General features: G+C 40.0%; 1 protein-coding gene across 3 annotated transcripts in view; it reads left to right on the forward strand.

The window, feature by feature from the left end:
• Positions 1-19,078, forward strand: part of LNX1 (ligand of numb-protein X 1) — a 128,274-nt gene that overhangs the window by 28,120 nt on the left and 81,076 nt on the right. For 2 of the 3 annotated variants that reach the window (XM_081875728.1, XM_081875732.1), the window contains exon 2: positions 778-938. The gene's annotated coding sequence lies outside the window, so the exon portion shown is untranslated. Of the gene's footprint in view, positions 1-705; positions 939-19,078 lie in introns of those variants that run through there. The other variant, XM_081875729.1, reaches the window with a different exon arrangement.

Genomic DNA, 19,078 nt, shown 5'->3' on the forward strand with positions numbered 1-19,078 from the left:
TTTGTTTTTACTTAACTCTTCTTGTATGCAGGGGAATCAAAACATGGTTCATTTTTTCCTCAAGCAAACCACAATAATTAAGCCAAGAACAAACGAGAACAAAAGATTGCTGCTTGTTGGAAGTAAAACAAAACACAAACCCAAGTTTGGACATAAGAGCACGCCAGAAATGGTGGTTTGTTTCCCCTGCACAATCCCAGGGAGGAGCAAAGTAGCAAAGATTGGTGCAACATTTAACTATGGTTTATTATGATGCTCAAACAAGGCCAGAGGCAATATTTAAACAAAATGATAAGTAGTGTGGTTGATTGTGAATGAATGACCCTGGATGAGCCTCAGGCTCACACTCCCCCCCCCACACACACTTCCTTCTCCTCCTGTGTCAAAACTGGGAGCAATTTTGTAGCTTTCGCTTCTGTTTTTAACTGAGTTCAGTATTATGTCCAAATCTATGGTTAGTCTTAATTATGATTTACTAAATCTGTAGCATATTTTCATAATAATTTGCTACCAAAGGATAAAAGGTGAGAGCAGAAGAGACGTGAGCATCCTAAAAGGAAGGAAATCTTACTGCACATGACATGACTGTTATCTGAACTTCGTATGCAGGCAGGCACATGTAGTTTACTTGTTTCTGGGTAGATGACAGGTTGGGTGCGGCTCACTGTTGCTTTAAATCTCTCAGGTGCACACAGCAAAGTTTGTCTTTCCAGCCGTCTGTGATGTCATGCATTTCCTTGTGTGGGCCAGCCAATTAAAAAAGTTTTCTTCCTGCAGGTATCAGATTGGGAGCTCGAATGCCTTGTTGTCGAATGCCTTGTCATCGGGCTAGACATCTGTTGAAGAAGGCTGCTTTCTTTTCTTTTCTTTTGGTCGGGATGTACCTTATGACCCTGCAAATGAATTGAAAATCTGGTTGCATACACTGGTAACGAAAGGTGAGTTGAGTTACGCTGTTTTGCTCTAAACTTTCATTCTCGCTTAGGGGCTCCAGGCTATTATTAAAGAAGCAAATCCTAACCTATCAGAGGAACTAATTGTAGGGAACAAATATTTGCATGCTTTTAAAAGAGCCGGATAATGTGCTTGCATTTATAGTTTTGAAGTGAAATTTCTGTTCATAACTTTATGCTTCAGTCTTCCACTGTGGCTTTTATTGTGAGAAAGGCCTCCATGAGGCTGCGTGTAACATTGTGTTGGAAGGTTTAATTCACCGAAGCTGCGAACCTGTGCAGGCTGACTGGAGAGTAAGTCCCATTGATTTACTGTCAGGTAAAAATGCAGAGTCATACTATAAGCAGACGGCAATCTGCATATTGATTACTCTGTAGAACAACATACTTGAGAAGCGTTTTAAGGATTGCAGTTTAAATGCAGCTGGATTATAGTTTCTGTATGGATTATTTTAAATTCCTCATTTTTTCCCCTAAATGCTAATTAAACAACATCCTTCTTAACATCAGTTGTAATTGCTTTGTTTTATATCCCTTGGCTGGCAAAACCCCGGGTTTATATGGTGAAATCTCACCAGAACCACACTGAAACCTCTCTCACAAAATCTCCTGTTGTAAAAGTCTTCTCTTATTTAGTTTCTTGTTACTGCTAACATGTTTGGCTTTGTAAAAAAAGGACAAGGATGGACCTGTCCCTGCACAGAATTTGCCCCAGATTACAAAGGAGTAGCCTGCATAAAAATCTGTAACGCTCTGTGTGTGTTTTCAGAAGTCAGTCCTGCTGCGATCAATGAGGTCTACATGTTTAGGTTAGCAACTGATAGAAGCTATTTGCTGTTTGGTTTCAAACACAGGTTTATGTGGTGTGCTGGATACAACAAGCTGATGTTCTAGTGTGATCAAAGGAGCTTTTAACACTGCACACCCTGTGACTCAGGAAGCTGAATGCAGCCATATATGGTGGCCTGACAGGGTCACAATTTATCTCCTGTTTTTGTTGGTTGCCTGGGACTGCAGGGACAAAAGGACTGGGCAGAGAAGAACTTGGAGAGGCACCTGGAGGCACCAAAACATGACAGGTGGTGGATTCTGTGCAGTCCGGTAGAGCACGAGTTGTGCAGCAAAACAGATCTGAAAAGTTAGGATTTGTTATGGGACTGTGTAAGGCGTTTGCAGATACTTTATGTACATGAGGTGTACATAACTCTGTCCTTTCCCAAAGTTTGAAATGGGCAAATCTTTTCATGTTCCTATACTCGTAAGAAGCACTTTAAGAATTTGTTTTGTCAAATATAGTACATGCAAATACAGTGCATGCATTTGTTTTCTAAAGGCTCCAATTTAATGGGGGGCGGGGAGGAATCAGAATTAAGGATTAATGTTTATACAGTCGTATCTTGGAAGCCGAACGGAAGTTAGTTCGGCAATCAAGGCACGGATTCCAAATGGTTGCAGGAGCTTCAGGCATGTAATCGGAAGCTGCGCTAGACATTCGGCTTCCAAAGAACATTCGCAAACTGGAACACTCACTTCCGGGTTTGCGGCGTTCAGGAGCCAAAACGTTTGACTCACAAGTTGTTTGACTTCCGAGGTATGACTGTGGTAGGAAGCACAACTTTATGGGGTTTTCCTGTTAATTCTTGTGGGGCTTCATAGACCCCCTTACTCCTGCACTCCTCCTTTCAACTTGAGACACAGTGTGGTATTATGGTTGGTATGTCAGTGTAGGACCTGGGAGACTAGAGTTCAAATACCCACTTGACCAAGATGCTCACTGGGGGACCTCGGGCCAGTCACTGCCTCTCAGGGTTGTTGTGTGGATTACATGATGAGGGGGAGAACGATGTACACCACCTTGACATCCTTTGGAGAAAAAGGTGAGATTTAAATGCAGTCAGTCAATCAATCAATCAGTCAGTCAGTCAGTCAGTCAGTCAGTCAATCAATCAATCTCAACTTAAATGGAAGTAGGCATAATAATGATAATAGTACCTCGGGTTAAGAACTTAATTCATTCCGGAGGTCCGTTCTTAACCTGAAACTGTTCTTAACCTGAAGAACCACTTTAGCTAATGGGGGCCTCCCGCTGCTGCCGCGCCGCCGGTGTGTGATTTCTGTTCTCATCCTGAAGCAAAGTTCTTAACCCGAGGCACTATTTCTGGGTTAACGGAGTCTGTAACCTGAAGCGTCTGTAACCTGAGGTACCATTGTAAAGTAATGGCAACTGGCTAACCTCTTACCCAGGCATAGACAAACTCGGCCCTCCAGATGTTTTGGGACTACCACTCCCATCATCCCTAGCTAACAGGACCAGTGGTCAGGGATGAAGGGAACTGTAGTCCCAAAACATCTGGAGGGCCGAGCTCTTACCTGCTCTTACCAGTTGCATCAGCATCCAAGTAACTATTGAGTTATCCAATGAGTTTTCATCATGTTGAACTACTGTATGCAATGGTATTAGGCAGACATAATTTCACACTCCTCCCCCCTTCATTTTAAGTGTGACCTAATTAACTTGGAAGCCCTTTTAACAAATAACATAAATCTATAAAATACAATGGGCGTGGGTGGGCTTTAGCACCACTGAGCAATGGACCCCTTTACTATAGGTGAATGCATTAGGGTGGCCTAACCTGCAAAAAGAGAAGATACATTGGCAAGAAGGAGAATGAAAGATGACAGAGGTGCACACAAAATTTGCTTATGCTAAATAATTAATTTAAACAAAAGTGCAATACTTCTAACAATGGTGGGGAAGACTGCAACAAGATGAACTGCGTACCAGCTCAGGCTGCTGTTGACCGTGCTAACTATAGATAGACGCCATCAAGGTGTGTACTCTTCCTCATTTTTTCATCTTGGACTTGACAACTCTTGAAACGGAGGACCGTCCCAGGTAAAACAGAACATAAAAACATTGAGTATGATATAGCAAAGGGTGTGTGTTACATATCTGTATATCCCTTTGGGGTTAGTTCTGACTGAAATGTATAGGAGGGTTAAGGAAGTGTTTTAAAATAATTCAGTATTTTTTAGTGATGCACCTAAGTTGTTGTTTTTTTTTAAAAAAAACACCTTCCACCAACATAAATCCAAAAGCATGTCTGTCAGATAGCATTCTCTTATCCTGTGAAACAAGCCCTACTTGTAGTTTCTGGTGCCAGTTCATTTTGCTCTTAGGTTTGTTCTTCCAGTGTCTTTGGTACTTTCTGGAGGGTTTTTCTGGACTTCTGGGTCTGGGCGTTAACGGCTGCAGGCCTTTATTAGATATATAGCCCTGAGCTGAGAAAAGGAATGTTCCTGGCTCTGAATACTGCATGTCTATTGGAGAAGAAAATGGATATGCTATGTGAGAACTCTGCAAAAGGTTCCAGTGGCTCCCGATAGAATAGCATTTTTGGTGAGAAATGCAAATAAAATGCACAGGCAGGATAATATATTTGATTCACTCTATTGGCTTGGAAAATGTATTGTTGTGCAGAATGTAACATCACCTAATAAATCAAGGATCTTTTTTTCCCATGTAAGAAAGGAAATAAAAAAAAACTTTCCAAACTGACTAGCATTCACGCTGCTTGTGCATGTCCAGTTTGACACATCAAATGTCCAGTTTGAAGCGAAACTCCCCAAATACATATTTTTAAAAGAAAACTTTGACATTCCCCCCACATCGAGAACATTAATTTCTAAAGTGCAACTTTTGTATGGAAGAGCACATATAACTTTGTTTTCAGTATTTTAAAGGAGAATAGCTCTTTACTGGTCCATCTAGCCTTGATGTGTTTTATAGACGTAGCCTTATGAATAGCCAGTGCCATATTGTAGGACTATAAAAGAACTTTAGAGAACTTTAGAGAAAACGTTTATTGTGAGGACATAAGGTATTAAAAAACATTATGGTTTGACGTGGAAGGGAGCAGTTTGACGCGGATGGGAGCAGGTACTCATGTTCTTTTCCACTATATCTGTCGTGCTCTCTCCACTGCCACCCCCATTTGTGAAGTTGTAAACAGACTGAACAGACGGAACAGATAGGTTGTTCCTGAGGCGCGTGCATAGCATCATACTGGGACACTCAACCTCTAGTATTAATTTCAGAAATACCAGCTGTTCCCCCCTCGCGGTCTTGGGCTTAGTGAAAGATTCAAGCTCGGACAAGATAAGGTTTCAGTTCGGACAGACATTGGTCTAGGAAAGATTTTAACTATCCACTCCTCAGGACTAAACGAATGCCTTTTGTTAAGGGCTCATAACCTCCAGATTAGAAGCCTGAAGAGCGGTTTTTCATAATCATACCCAACTCCATTTGGACTGCACGGACTCATAAGTTTATTAATTAGGTTTTTAGGGCGCCAAGTTGCCGACTGGAATAGCCCGAACGGGGGCAAGAAGATTTCAAACTGATCACTCTGGTATATAACGGGCAACCTATCCCCCTCGAGATTGGAGGGTGAAGGAGCACTAATTAAATCAACTAAGTGGACAGAAACACTGATTGAAGTCGGCAATTTCTGTATCAAGCTGTATTTTGAGTTGGTTATCTGATATCTGTAGTCCTATTCCGGCTGTTGATATCTGGTGTTTCATGGTATTTGGCACCCACATATTTAAATCTGTTTATATTTCCTGTAGGGATTAATTTTGGTTTCGGCTTAGGGGTCTTGATTTAACCCAAGAACTGGTTTTGAGTAAGAGTAAGAACAAGAATTTTAAAATAAAGAAAGAAGGGTTAGACCGCTAAAAACAGTGGGACATCTGATATATAAAGATTAGATATATAAAGATTAGCGAAAATGTCATACAATCAGAAAAAAGGGGCGGAGGGGGGAACCCCAATAGAGAGGAAAGCTTCTAAGCAGGAAACAGAATTTAGAACAGAAATACTGAGGATGTTTGCAGAAATTAAACAAAGCGAGAAAAATTTAGAGACAAAATTAGAGCAGGTAGATAATAAAATTGGGAAAATGGATAAAAAGATTGAAGAGACAGTGAGTGAACTTAAAGGACAGATTAAGGAGGTAGCAAAAAGAGTGGATGAGGGGTTAAAAAAGACCAAACAGGAATTGAAAGAAATGAGACGGGAAGAGGAAAAAATGAAAGATGAGATAGTAGAGTTGCATAAAACTCAGGAAGAATTAAAAGACTCCATTGCGATGAATGAACTCAAACAAAGGGAAGTGAACTTAAGAATGAGACAGGTCCCGGAATTACAAAATGAAAACATAAAACATACAAAATGAAAACATAAAAGAAAGATTAATAAAGGAATTAGCACAGTGGATGGAACTAGCAGAGGAGGAAGTGGCAGGAGCAATTTTAAACGCATATAGAATGAAAACGAATGTAGGCAAAGCAAGAAAATTCCCAGGTGACTGTTTAGTCATATTTAAAGATAAAGAGATGAGGAATCTGATTTTACAAAGGAATAGAGAGAAAAGATTGTACATCGATGGGAATTACATAATTGTGTTTAAAGATATTCCTATAAGATTGTTGAAACGTAGAGAACCATATAAACCACTGGTGCAACTGTTGAAAAAAAATAGAATAGACTTTCGCTGGGAATTTCCGGAGGGTGTTTCATTCTTTTATAAAGGAGCAAAAAGAAGACTGATAAATCCCGAGGAAATAGGAAAGTTCACAAGAAGATATAAAGAACTTCAACAAGGAGAGGAGGAGTCGAGAGGAGCTGAAGGCGGGAGGAGTCCGAGGGTGGAATTACAGCTGGGAGAAGAGGTAGAACGGAGGGAAAGGAAAACAGAGGAAGAGGAAGAAGACGAAGAAGGAGAAGAACCAGAGAGACTTTAGACTAATAAAACAAAACAAAACCAAAAAAAAAACAAAAAAAAAAAACCCAAATTCAATAAAAATGACTTTAACATTATGTAGTTGGAATGTCAATGGGATGAATAATAAAAAAAAAAACGGAATGGAATTGAGCGTTTCTTAAAAAAGAAGAACTTAGATGTCACATGTTTACAAGAAACGCACGTGGCAAAGAAACATAGGAAAATCCTGATTAATAAGAGGTTAGGGAACGAATTCATCTCTTCGGATAAGGAGAAAAAAAGGGGAGTTGTACTATATATTAAAAACAAAATTGAGGCACACCAATTATTTAAGGACGAGGAAGGAAGAATAATAGCGGTAAGAATAAACTGGCAAGGCGAAGTTTTGATAATAGTGGGGATCTATGCCCCCAATGGGAATAAGACAGAATTTTTTAGCTCATTGGAAGAAAAGCTATTTGAATATATGGACCAAAAAATCATATTAATGGGAGACTTAAATGATGTGGTCTCAAATGAAATGGATCGACTAAGAAACTCAAATAATAGAGACGGCAAACTACCTAAGACATTCTTTACACTGACTAAGAACTGTAACCTTATCGATATATGGAGACTGAAACACCCTTTAGAGAAACAATTCACATACCACTCAGAACCGAACCAGTCTTTTTCACGATTAGACCAAATATGGATTTCGAACGAATTGTCACCAAGAGTGAAAAAAGTCGAAATCCAAGCTAAAGTTTTATCGGATCATAACCCAATTGAAATGGAGGTGAAAGGAGTGGAAGGACGAATCTTTAGATGGAGATTAAATGATAACTTATGGGATGACCAAAAATTTGTGGAAAGAATTCGGAAAAGACTAGGGGAATACTTCCTAGATAATCTCGATAAGGGGGTGAAAACAAGCACGGTATGGGATGCAAGTAAGGCTGTAATGAGGGGTCTTTTTATCCAGCAAAATGTCGTGAAAAAAAAGAACAGAGAAAAGAGGTTAAAAGAGATTTTGAGACAGATTACAGATAATGAGCAGAAATTGATTAAAAAGCCGAATAATGAAAGGATAATACAGGAAATAAAGTCCCTCCAAACACAAGGAAATAATACAGGAAATAAAGTCCCTCCAAACACAAGTTGCAACTATAATAAACAAGGAGGTCGAGTGGAATATTAAATGGTTAAGACAAAAAAACTTTGAATTTGCCAATAAATCTGGTAAGTGGCTTGCGTGGCAAGTCAAAAAGAGGAAGGAACAAAATACAATCAATCAAATAGCAATAAATGGAGAAGAAACAACTGACCCGAAAAAAATCAGAAAAGGGTTTGTGGATTTTTATGAACATCTTTACAGAAACAAAGAAAGGAACAATAAGAAAAAGATAGAAAAATACTTAAAAAATAAGGTGACGGATTATTTTGGTGAAGGTGAAGGATTATTTTGAAATAAATATGAACACTACGGTGGAAAAAAGAACTATCTGGGACGCAAGCAAAGCTGTGATGAGGGGGTTCTTGATACAACAGAACACTGTAAAGAAAAGAACACAAAATGAAAGGAAGGATAAGATTTTGCAGAAAATCAAAGAATTGGAGAAGAAATTAAGATCAAATCCGAAGTCACAGCCGATTCTGAGAGAAATTAAACTGTATCAAGCTCAATATTCCAAATTGATAAACCAAGAAATAGAATGGAAGATTAAATTAATGAAACAAAAAACTTTTGAATCGGCAAACAAATGTGGGAAACTGCTAGCCTGGCAGTTGAAGAAGAGACAGAAACTAAATACAGTTACAAACCTAGAAATTGAAGGAAGAAATATCCAGAACCCCATGGAAATTAGAAAGTGCTTCCAGAGATACTTTAAAAAATTATACACTCAAGGGCCGCAAGATGAGGTTGAGATTAAACAATTTTTGGAAAGAAATGGACTAACAAAGTTGTCACAAAAAAACAGATTAATCCTGAACAACAAAATAACACAGCAAGAGATTGAACAAGCTATCCAGAACATGCAATTGGGCAAATCTCCAGGGCCAGACGGTCTGACCTCCAAGTATTATAAGACATTAAAAGACTATTTGATCCAACCATTGATGGAGGTCTGTAATGAAATTATGGAAGGGAAGAAGGCGCCGGAATCGTGGAAGGAAGCTTTTATCACATTGATACCAAAATCTGAAGCTGAAAAGACACAACTTAAAAACTATCGTCCCATCTCCCTTCTGAATGTGGATTACAAAATATTTGCAGACATTTTGGCAAGTAGATTTAAAAGAGTTCTTAATGAAGTAATTCATAAAGACCAGGCAGGCTTTCTCCCAGGCAGACATATGTTTGCAAATACTAGGAACATTATTGACGTTTTGGAACTTTTGCAAACAGATATAAATACAAAAGCAGTGTTAATTTTTATAGACGCGGAGAAGGCCTTTGACAATATCTCTTGGAAATTTATGAAGGGAAATTTGAATGAAATGGGAGTGGGACGGGGGTTTGAGAATGGGATTGACGCAATATATTCAGAACAAAAGGCTAAACTAATAGTTAACAATGTGGTCACAGAAGAGTTCAAAATTGAAAAAGGAACACGACAAGGCTGCCCGATTTCCCCTTTGTTATTTATTTCGGTTCTGGAGGTGCTCTTGAACTTGATCAGAGGGGACCGGTTGGTGGAAGGGATTCAGGTCGGAGCGAAACAATACAAACTGAAAGCTTTTGCAGATGACCTAGTTTTGACTCTGCAGGAGCCAGAATTTAGTACGAAAAGAGTATTACAACTGATACAGGATTTTGGTCGGGTGGCTGGATTTAAATTAAATAAACAGAAAACTAAAGTGTTGGGAAAAAATTTGACAGATATAGAGTCGGAAAGGTTTCAGAGAGAAACAGAACTAACTATGGTTAAAAAAGTAAAATACCTAGGGGTAAACATAACAGCAAAAAACCTGAGTCTATTTAAGGATAATTATGAAAAATGTTGGTCTGAAATTAAGAGAGACTTGGATAGTTGGACAAAATTGAAGCTTTCTTTGTTAGGCCGAATTGCTGCTATCAAGATGAATGTATTGCCAAAAATGTTGTTTTTGTTTCAAACATTACAGATTGTGGACAGAACGGAGTGCTTCCGGAAGTGGCAGAAAGATATATCCAGATTTGTCTGGCAGGGCAAAAAGCCCAGAATTAAGTTTAAGATATTAACAGATGCGAAAGAAAGAGGGGGCTTTGCCCTGCCAGACTTAAAGTTGTACTATGAAGCCGCAGCTTTTTGCTGGCTAAAAGACTGGCTACTTCTCGAAGACACTGACGTGTTGGACTTGGAAGGTTTTAACAATGCTTTTGGTTGGCATGCATACTTATGGTATGATAAAGTTAAGATCAATAAGGCCTTTAAGAACCATATTGTCAGGAAAGCAGTGTTTAATGTCTGGACAAAATACAAAGACTTACTGGAAAATAAAACTCCAAGGTGGCTCTCACCTCTGGAGGCTAAGGCCCTAAAAAGACCCAATATGGAGGCTAAATGGCCAAAATATTGGGAAATATTAGAAAAAGATGGAGACAATTGGAAATTGCAGAGTTTAGAGAAAATGAAGGATAAGGTGCGAGACTGGTTACATTATGCTCAGATTAAAGAAGTTTTTAAAAATGATAAAAAGTTAGGGTTCCAGGTGGAGAAATCGAAGCTAGAAACTGAATTGTTAGAACCAAAGACTAAGGTATTATCTAGAATGTATAACTTGCTGTTAAAATGGAATACACAAGACGAAATGGTTAAATCGGCTATGATAAAATGGGCACAGGACATTGGGCATAACATTATGTTTGAGGACTGGGAAAGGTTGTGGACCACTGGGCTGAACTTCACCGCATGTAATGCTCTGAAGGAAAATGTAATGAAAATGATATATAGATGGTACATGACCCCAGTTAAACTTGCCAAAATATACCATTCGTCTGATAATAAATGTTGGAAATGTAAAGAAAACGAAGGAACATTCTTTCACCTCTGGTGGACATGCCCTAAGGTGAAGGTCTTCTGGGAAATGATATATAATGAGCTGAAAAAGGTATTTAAGTATACCTTCACTAAGAAACCAGAGGCCTTCCTTCTGGGTATTGTCGGCCAGAAGGTGTTAAAGAAGGACCGAACATTTTTTATGTATGCAACAACGGCAGCAAGGATACTCATCGCAAAAAACTGGAAAACTCAAGATCTACCCACACTGGAAGAGTGGCAGATGCAACTGATGGACTATATGCAACTGGCCGAGATGACTGGCAGAATCCGTGACCTGGGAGAAGAGAAGATGGAGGAAGACTGGGAGAAATTCAAGAAGTATCTACAAAAACATTGTAATTTGGTTGAACCCTAAGAAGGATGCTAGATTATAAAAAACTGGCCACCACTAAATTAGATTTGAAATTTGATGATAAGTGAGACTAAAGAAAATATAAAATTTTTTGGAAGAAGTGCTAGATTATATTTGAATGAGTGGACATGAGATTGTAAACAAGTTGATAATTTGTTTGGAAAAAACTTTTAACGATGTAAATGGGAGCGGGAGACGTGAGGGAGCCCAAAGAAGTGATGAAATTATGTCTGTGATAGAAGTAAGACTGTTTATTATTTGTGCATTTATATTTAAAAACTTTAATAAATATTTATAAAAAAAAAAAAAAATAAGGTGACGAAGAAGATATCACCAGAGGAAAAAGATCAGTTGAATGCCCCAATTTGCAGAATAGAGATAGAAGAGGTGATAAAAGATTTAAAAAGAGGGAAGGCACCGGGTCCAGACGGGTTTACATCGAGTTATTATAAGGAAATGAAAGGTACGCTGTTAACACCACTAACCGAAGTAATGAACAACATTCTTAAAGAAAGAGATATGCCCGCTTCGTGGAAAGAGGCCTTTATAACAATCATCCCAAAACAAGATTCGGACCTAACTCAAATTAAGAACTACAGACCCATTTCCTTATTAAACACGGATTATAAGATTTTTGCGAGTATCTTAGCCAAAAGACTAAAAAAGATATTATTAAAAACGATACATGAAGATCAGACGGGCTTTCTCCCGGGCAGGTTAATAAGAAATAATACAAGAGCTATAATAAATCTTATTGAATACTTATCAGATAGAAGTGACAAACCAGCTAGCTTAATCTTCATAGACGCGGAGAAAGCTTTTGATAATGTGATCTGGGACTTCATGCTTAAAAATTTGGAAGTAATGGAGGTGGGACAGGAGTTCTTAAATGGTATAGGAGCAATTTACATGGAGCAGAAGGCAAGACTGATAATCAATGGTGTTACTACTGAGAACATAAAAATTGGTAAGGGAACGAGGCAAGGCTGTCCGCTCTCACCGCTGCTCTTTATAGTGGTCCTGGAAGTGCTGTTGAATGCGATAAGGCAAAATAAAGAAATTAAAGGGATAATGTTAGGATCAAATGAGTATAAAGTTAAGGCTTATGCAGATGATGTGGTTTTTACGGTGGAAGAACCTATAGAAAGTATAAGGGCAATTCTGGATGAAACGGAGGAATTCGGGAAACTGGCAGGATTTAAACTGAATAAGAGTAAGACAAAAATGATTGTTAAAAACTTGGATCAGGACAAGATTGAATCAGTGCAACAACAAACTGGAATCGAAATCGTTAAAAAGATAAAGTATTTAGGAATCTGGATTACTAACAAAAATATAGACTTATATCAAAACAATTACGTCCCGATTTGGAATAAAATCAAAAAAGATCTAGAGGTCTGGTCCAGGCTGAAACTATCATTTTGGGGGAGAATATCGATGGTCAAAATGATGCTGCTACCCAAGTTGTTATTTCTGTTTCAAACCCTACCCATACTAAAAGGAACAAAATTTTTTAAAGAATGGCAAAAAGCCATCTCTAGATATGTCTGGGAAGGGAAGAAGCCCAGAATTAAATTTAAGTTGTTGACGGATGCTACAGAAAGAGGGGGCTTCGCACTACCCGACATGAGATTTTACTATGAAGCGACATGTTTATGTTGGGTGAAAGATTGGGTTAGGTTGGAAAATAGAGAGTTATTGGATCTCGAGGGGTACAACAACAAATTTGGGTGGCATGCGTACCTATGGAAGGACAAGAAAAGGGTGCATAAAGGGTTTACCAGTCATATTTTTAAGGGCCCACTAATAGAGGTTTGGGATAGATATAAGGATATATTAGAACCAAGAACACCACACTGGCTTTCTCCCCAGGAGCTAATGGGTGTTAAGAAAGTTAATATGGAAGAAAAATGGGGGAAGTATGGAGAAATGGTTATAAACGAAGGTGGGAAGTGGAAAATTAAACCATACGAACAGGTTAAAACGCTCACACAGGGGTGGCTCCATTATTTTCAGATAAATGAGATGTTTAAAGTAGAGGTGAAGGAGAGGGGTTATGAAGAAAAAGAGTCAATATTTCAAAAAGAGATTATAAACAGTGAACAGAAAAACCTCTCAAAAATGTACAAAATACTTTTGGAGTGGCACACTAAGGATGAGGAGGTGAAGTCAGTGATGGTACAGTGGGCGAGGGATTTGGGGTATAACATTCAAATGGAAGACTGGGAAAAACTCTGGAGAGTGAATATAAAATTTACAGCCTGTATGTTGCTCAGGGAAAACGTGATGAAGATGCAATACAGGTGGTATCTGACACCCGTAAAATTGGCAAAGATGTATGGGGCAGACAACAAGTGCTGGAAATGCAAACAGAAGGAAGGGACATTTTACCATCTATGGTGGGAATGTAAGAAAGTTAAAAGTTTCTGGGAGGAAGTGTATAACGAATTGAAAAAGATGTTAGGTTATACCTTTGTTAAAAAACCAGAGGCCTTCTTACTCTGTATTTTGGGAAAAGATATTAGGAGAAAGGATTTCAAAATTTTTCAGTACGCGGTCACGGCGGCTAGAACCGTGCTTGCTCAGAGATGGAAACAGGAAGAAATGCCAACGGTGGCAGAGTGGAGAGTAAAATTAACAGAATACGCTGAGCTGGACAAACTAACTGGGAAAGTAAGATATTTAAAAGATCAAAATTTCATTGAAGACTGGGGCAAATTCGTAAGTTATCTGGAGAATAAATGCTCTGTCAATACAACGTTAGTGGCATTTAAAGAGGCTTTGTAAAGAGTTAACAAGTATTGTTTAACTGAAATAATGTAAAAAAGGAGGTACGAATGACAATATGAAAAGATGGGATGTGATTCTAAGATTAAAATACGAATGAATGCCAACATCGCTGAAGGAAGTCCAAAATGAGAAGGAATGTAGAAACTCGAATATTATGTATATATGTATACATGACTGAAAGTTTTTGTTTTGTGTTTTGTTTGTTTTTTCTTTTGTATGTGTATGAAAAATGAATAAAAAATATTAAAAAAAAAATGAATAGCCAGTGCCTGCTTCTTGGGATATCTGTATACAGTGCTTTTTCCTGGGGGGATGCAGGGGGACGCATACTCCTAAACATTTTGTGAATCTATGTTTGGCCTCATTGAAGGGCAGCATTTCAATATGAGTAGGAAAATGAGAGTAGCCCTAAACATTTTTAAAGAAAAAAAGCACTGTATACCTGAAGGAGCGTCTCCACCCCCATCGTTCAGCCTGGACACCAAGGTCCAGCTCTGAGGGCCTTCCGGCAGTTCCCTCACAGTGAAAAGTGAAGTTACAGTGAACCAGGCAGAGGGCCTTCTTAGTAATTGCTGTGGAACATCCTCCCATCAGATATCAAGGAGATAAATAATTATATGACCTTCCGTAGACATCTGAAGGCAGCCCTGTATTGGGACTCTTTTAATGTGTGATATTCGTATCGGGACTCTTTTAATGTGTGGCGCCCTGTTGTGGTGGTGGTGGTGTTAAGGTGTGGTATTCTGTTGTTGTTGTTGTTGTTTTATATATATCATGTTGGAAGCTACCCAGAGTTACTGGGGCAACCCAGTCAGATAGGCTGGGTACAAAAAGTAAAGCATTATTATTATTATTATTATTATTATTATTATTATTATTATTATAAATAAATAATAAACCAATTAATCGTGTAACAAGCAGCGTCCACATTTTGAACTCATTAGACAGGTAAAATGAAATTTGACACATGTCCAGCCATTTATTCAAAACCATGGGAGAAAACAATTCATATATCCATAGCCAGGGTCTGACTGATGAGAATTCTCAAGTCACCCTGAAGGCAACCCTCAAGGATATGTGTTTGCTTCGATCTCAGTGCTTAGAGAGGAGGAGCTGCTGTTGCCCTGTAGACTTTTGTTTTCACACTAGGTTAATTTCTCCTGGCAATTGAGAAGAGAGGGAAATTAACTGAGCCAAGCTTTCCTCGAGTGACAGATGATTGGAGGGCACCCTCAGAATTCCAAACAGGCAGAGTTTGACAACCTCTGACATGGTGAGCGTAAAATGCAGCCAAATTTTAAGACTTGGGCTATATATAGGAGTAATTGGGTGGAAATTGCTCAGAAAAAAAGGTAAAGAAAATTGCTCAGAACAGCCTCCATGACTCGTGACTGTTCCACATGACAGACAAAACACACACACAGTGGGCATTGGCATGCGGGTTGTTCCCACTGTGTCAAGAGTCTTTCATCCCACTTCAAGATGTTAAATGGCAGTGACTGGTTGTGGGTTGACACAAAGCTGTTTACATAAATGGAATTGGTCTACTTAGCTACTTGCTCTCCATGTGTACAAGGCATATTCATGTGTCAGTTTGTAATGTGTCACCCACTTAGACCTCCAGTTTTCAAGTACTCTCAGGTAGCTCAGGCATTAGTCAGTGACTATGTGAGGACAATCCTGTCATGGCAGCCACTCATCCTGCAAACCCATTTGCAGACTTTCTTCACATAACTCCTCCCCACAACGTTCTACATGTACCCACTCATCATGCAGGCCAACCAGCGTGCATTGTTTTCTGACACTGGTTGTGATATCATGTAAATATATCTTTATCCATCCAAGCCCTTTCCTCTCCTTCTCCCCGCCAGTCTTTCTGTTTATTATAATCAGTTGGCTGAAATATTGAAATTCTCTGTGCATTGTGTGCACGTGTAAGCCTGTGCGAGACGGTGCTATCCATATCCGATGCCACCACCGCCATCTTGGATGCTCTGCTGTGTGACCTAAGTATGAGGATATCTGAAGTGGTGAGACCAGATACCATCTTTGGTTGGCACAGGAACACTTGATATGCCCTGTGCTTGTGCATATGAAATGTAGCTGTGGTGAAATGGTTGGCTTAATGAAAGCCAATAGGAAAGCAGAGATAACAAGGATAGTTTGGTGGAATAAAGACTGCATGATTCAGTCTATTTCTAGAGTAGCTAAGGGGTGGCCGGAGGTGAGCTTTCCATGCAGAAAGCCTTGGATTCTTTCTCTATGCAGTGCTAGGAAAACCTAAAAAGTCAGTACACAAGAAAGAGAATAGGGAACTAGATGGGTCAGTGGTCTGACTCAGTAGCAGGCAGTTTCCTATGTTCCTGTGTTCCTAAACGGGCTTCAGTTCTAGCACAAGACTCATTCAGGAGTATGTGATTATGGGCAAGTCATCCAAACACACTCCATGTCACCTAACCAGTGAGATGAGTTCATGCGTGGAAGCATGAGGCTTCTTTTAATAACGTCCGAATACTTGGAAGCCCCGTAGATTAAAGGAACCGCATGAGCACGCAGCATAATTAAAACATAATATGCTAAGTGCCGTAGAGTTAATGCACCTAGTTAACTATCACGTGTGCTGAAATTATGTAACTGAGCTATTTGAATACTATCTTACAAGTGTTCTGCGGTATGTCTCAAAATTGCCTGCAGCTTCTTAGTTGATAACCCACTGGACTTGTTGGACAAGAGTTGGCCTTAAATCTAAGTGGCAAGTGCACGAAAATCTTTAGAAAGTGAACCGCAGTTGCAGTCCTTGGATGGAATCCAACACTCTGCGATTGGACTTTGGCTCACACGGTGATTCAGCTTCCGCACCACCCCTTGCAGCTACTTGCACCCTTCAAAAAAATCTGCTCTGGAAGGTCCCCCAGTCCCTAGAGCAGATTTTGAGGTGCAAAGAGGATTGTGAGACAGAGGAATGTGGAGGAGCAGAAGTCTGTTCTGCTAGGGTACAGACAATGTTGGATACAACCCCTGGGACCTGTGAGTGGCCCTGGAACATCTTATAAGGAAAGGTGTGCATGTACTTTAGAAATAAAATGAAGAAATTTGCATGCATCTGAAAAACACACGCACATGAGCAAGTGGGAGGGGCTGAAACCTGATGTGCATTTACATGGGAACAGGTCCTGTTAAACTTGCTGTTGAATACAGTTACAGATAGGTAGCCGTGTTGGTCTGCCATAGTCAAAACAAAAAATTCCTTCCAGTAGCACCTTAAAGACCAACTAAGTTAGTTCTAGGTATGAGCTTTCGTGTGCATGCACACTTCAGTGCACACGAAAGCTCATACCTAGAACTAACTTAGTTGGTCTTTAAGGTGCTACTGGAAGGAATTTTTTGCTGTTGAATAAACATGCATCAGGCTGCAGGTTCCAAACTGTGTAAGATAAAATGCAGTGTTTTAAAGGAAGGAGGTTTTTAGGGTTATATGTGTGCATGGGACTCAGGTGGCGCTGTGGTCTAAACCACTGAACTTCTTGGGCTTGCCAATCAGAAAGTCAGCGGTTCAAATCCACACTATGGTGGTGAGCTCCCATTGCTGTGTCCCAGCTTCTGCCAACCTATCAGTTCGAAAGCACACCAGTGCAAGTAGATAAATAGGTACCACTGTAGTGGGAAGGTAAATGGCATTTCCAGCACTCAACACGGTCCTCTGTTGTGCCAAGTAGTGGTTTTGTCATGCTGGCCACATGACCTGGAAAGCTGTCTGTGGACAAACGCCGGCTCCCTCGGCCTGAAAGCGAGATGAGAGCCGCAACCCCATAGTTGCCTTTGACTGGACTTAACCGTTCAGGGGTCCTTTACCTTTTGTGACCTATATGAGTTCCCTGCATTGCAGGAGGTTGGACCAATGGTCCTTGGGGTCCCTTCCAGCTCTACTATTCTATGATCTGCTGTGCTATAGTGACATCATCACACCAGGCCTGCTTGGGACTCTTACAAGCTCAGCTGCTGTCTGGGAGGCACTGTTGCAGGAATAAGGCTGTATTTGGCCCTTCAAGGGAAAGCTGCTCCACTTGCTCACCCCTCACAACCTTGGCAGAGTTGCTGGCTGAGTGGAGCAGCTGCCTGAGGATTTACTCCTGCTTTCTTTGACATCGGGGGGGGGGTGCATTTGGGAGGTATGATACTTTTTTAAAAAAGAGGTTGTCTAAAATATCTGTAAGCTGCATTTTATCACTTGGACGCCTTGGGGACATTTCTGGTCGAAAGGCACATTAATAAACTCAAACTGTCTGCTTTCCTCCCTTTTGGTTTGGGAAGTTGCATGACTGAGGCATGGCAAAGAACACTCTCAGGTTCGCCGAGGTTCCCTGGGCTCTGGCATACGGCAGTGGTGACATGTACAGTGGTACCTCAGGTTACAGACGCTTCAGGTTACAGACACCGCTAACCCAGAAATAGTACCTCGGGTTAAGAACTTTGCTTCATCATGAGAACAGAAATTGTGTGGCGGCAGTGGGAAGCCCCATTAGCTAAAGTGGTACCTCAGGTTAAGGACAGTTTCAGGTTGAGAATGGACCTCCGGAACAAATTAAGTTCTTGACCAGAGGTACCACTGTATTTAATTGTTCAGCAAGATTTATAAGCAGCTCGGTCACAAAATATCTCTGAGCCATTTGTAGAACATGGTATGAAATATTTGTTACAATAAACTTTAACGACAGTAGATAGGATTAAAAAATACAGACGATGTCGACGGTTTAAAAATCAAACACACATAATAAAATTATGTGTCTGGTTGTGCAGACACCAAATCGAGGCACCAAATTTACCCTGGACCCACTATGGAGTGCAAATGTGTTATTTTTCAGACATCCAGGGGACACCCAGGAATTACTCACTCTGCTCCAAATTAATTCCAGCGGGAACTTGGACAGGTCAATCAATCATTAACTCAACTGCAACTATTAGGATCCAACACAGATGCTACCGTACAAGCAGGGACGTGAGCATTTCCACCCTCGCCCCCTCAAGATTTGCGGTTTGTTTAGCCTGGCTATCCAAATCAAATTAACTGAAAGGCCTCAATTATCAATTTAATGTCTGGGGAATAACTCCGTTTTTATTGTACTTGAGTTCCAGGAATCTCAGGCACACTGTATGGGAAGCCAGCTGGCT

Source organism: Podarcis erhardii (assembly GCF_964252035.2).
Source record: "Podarcis erhardii genome assembly, chromosome: 9".
In the NCBI taxonomy this organism is placed as follows: domain Eukaryota; kingdom Metazoa; phylum Chordata; class Lepidosauria; order Squamata; family Lacertidae; genus Podarcis; species Podarcis erhardii.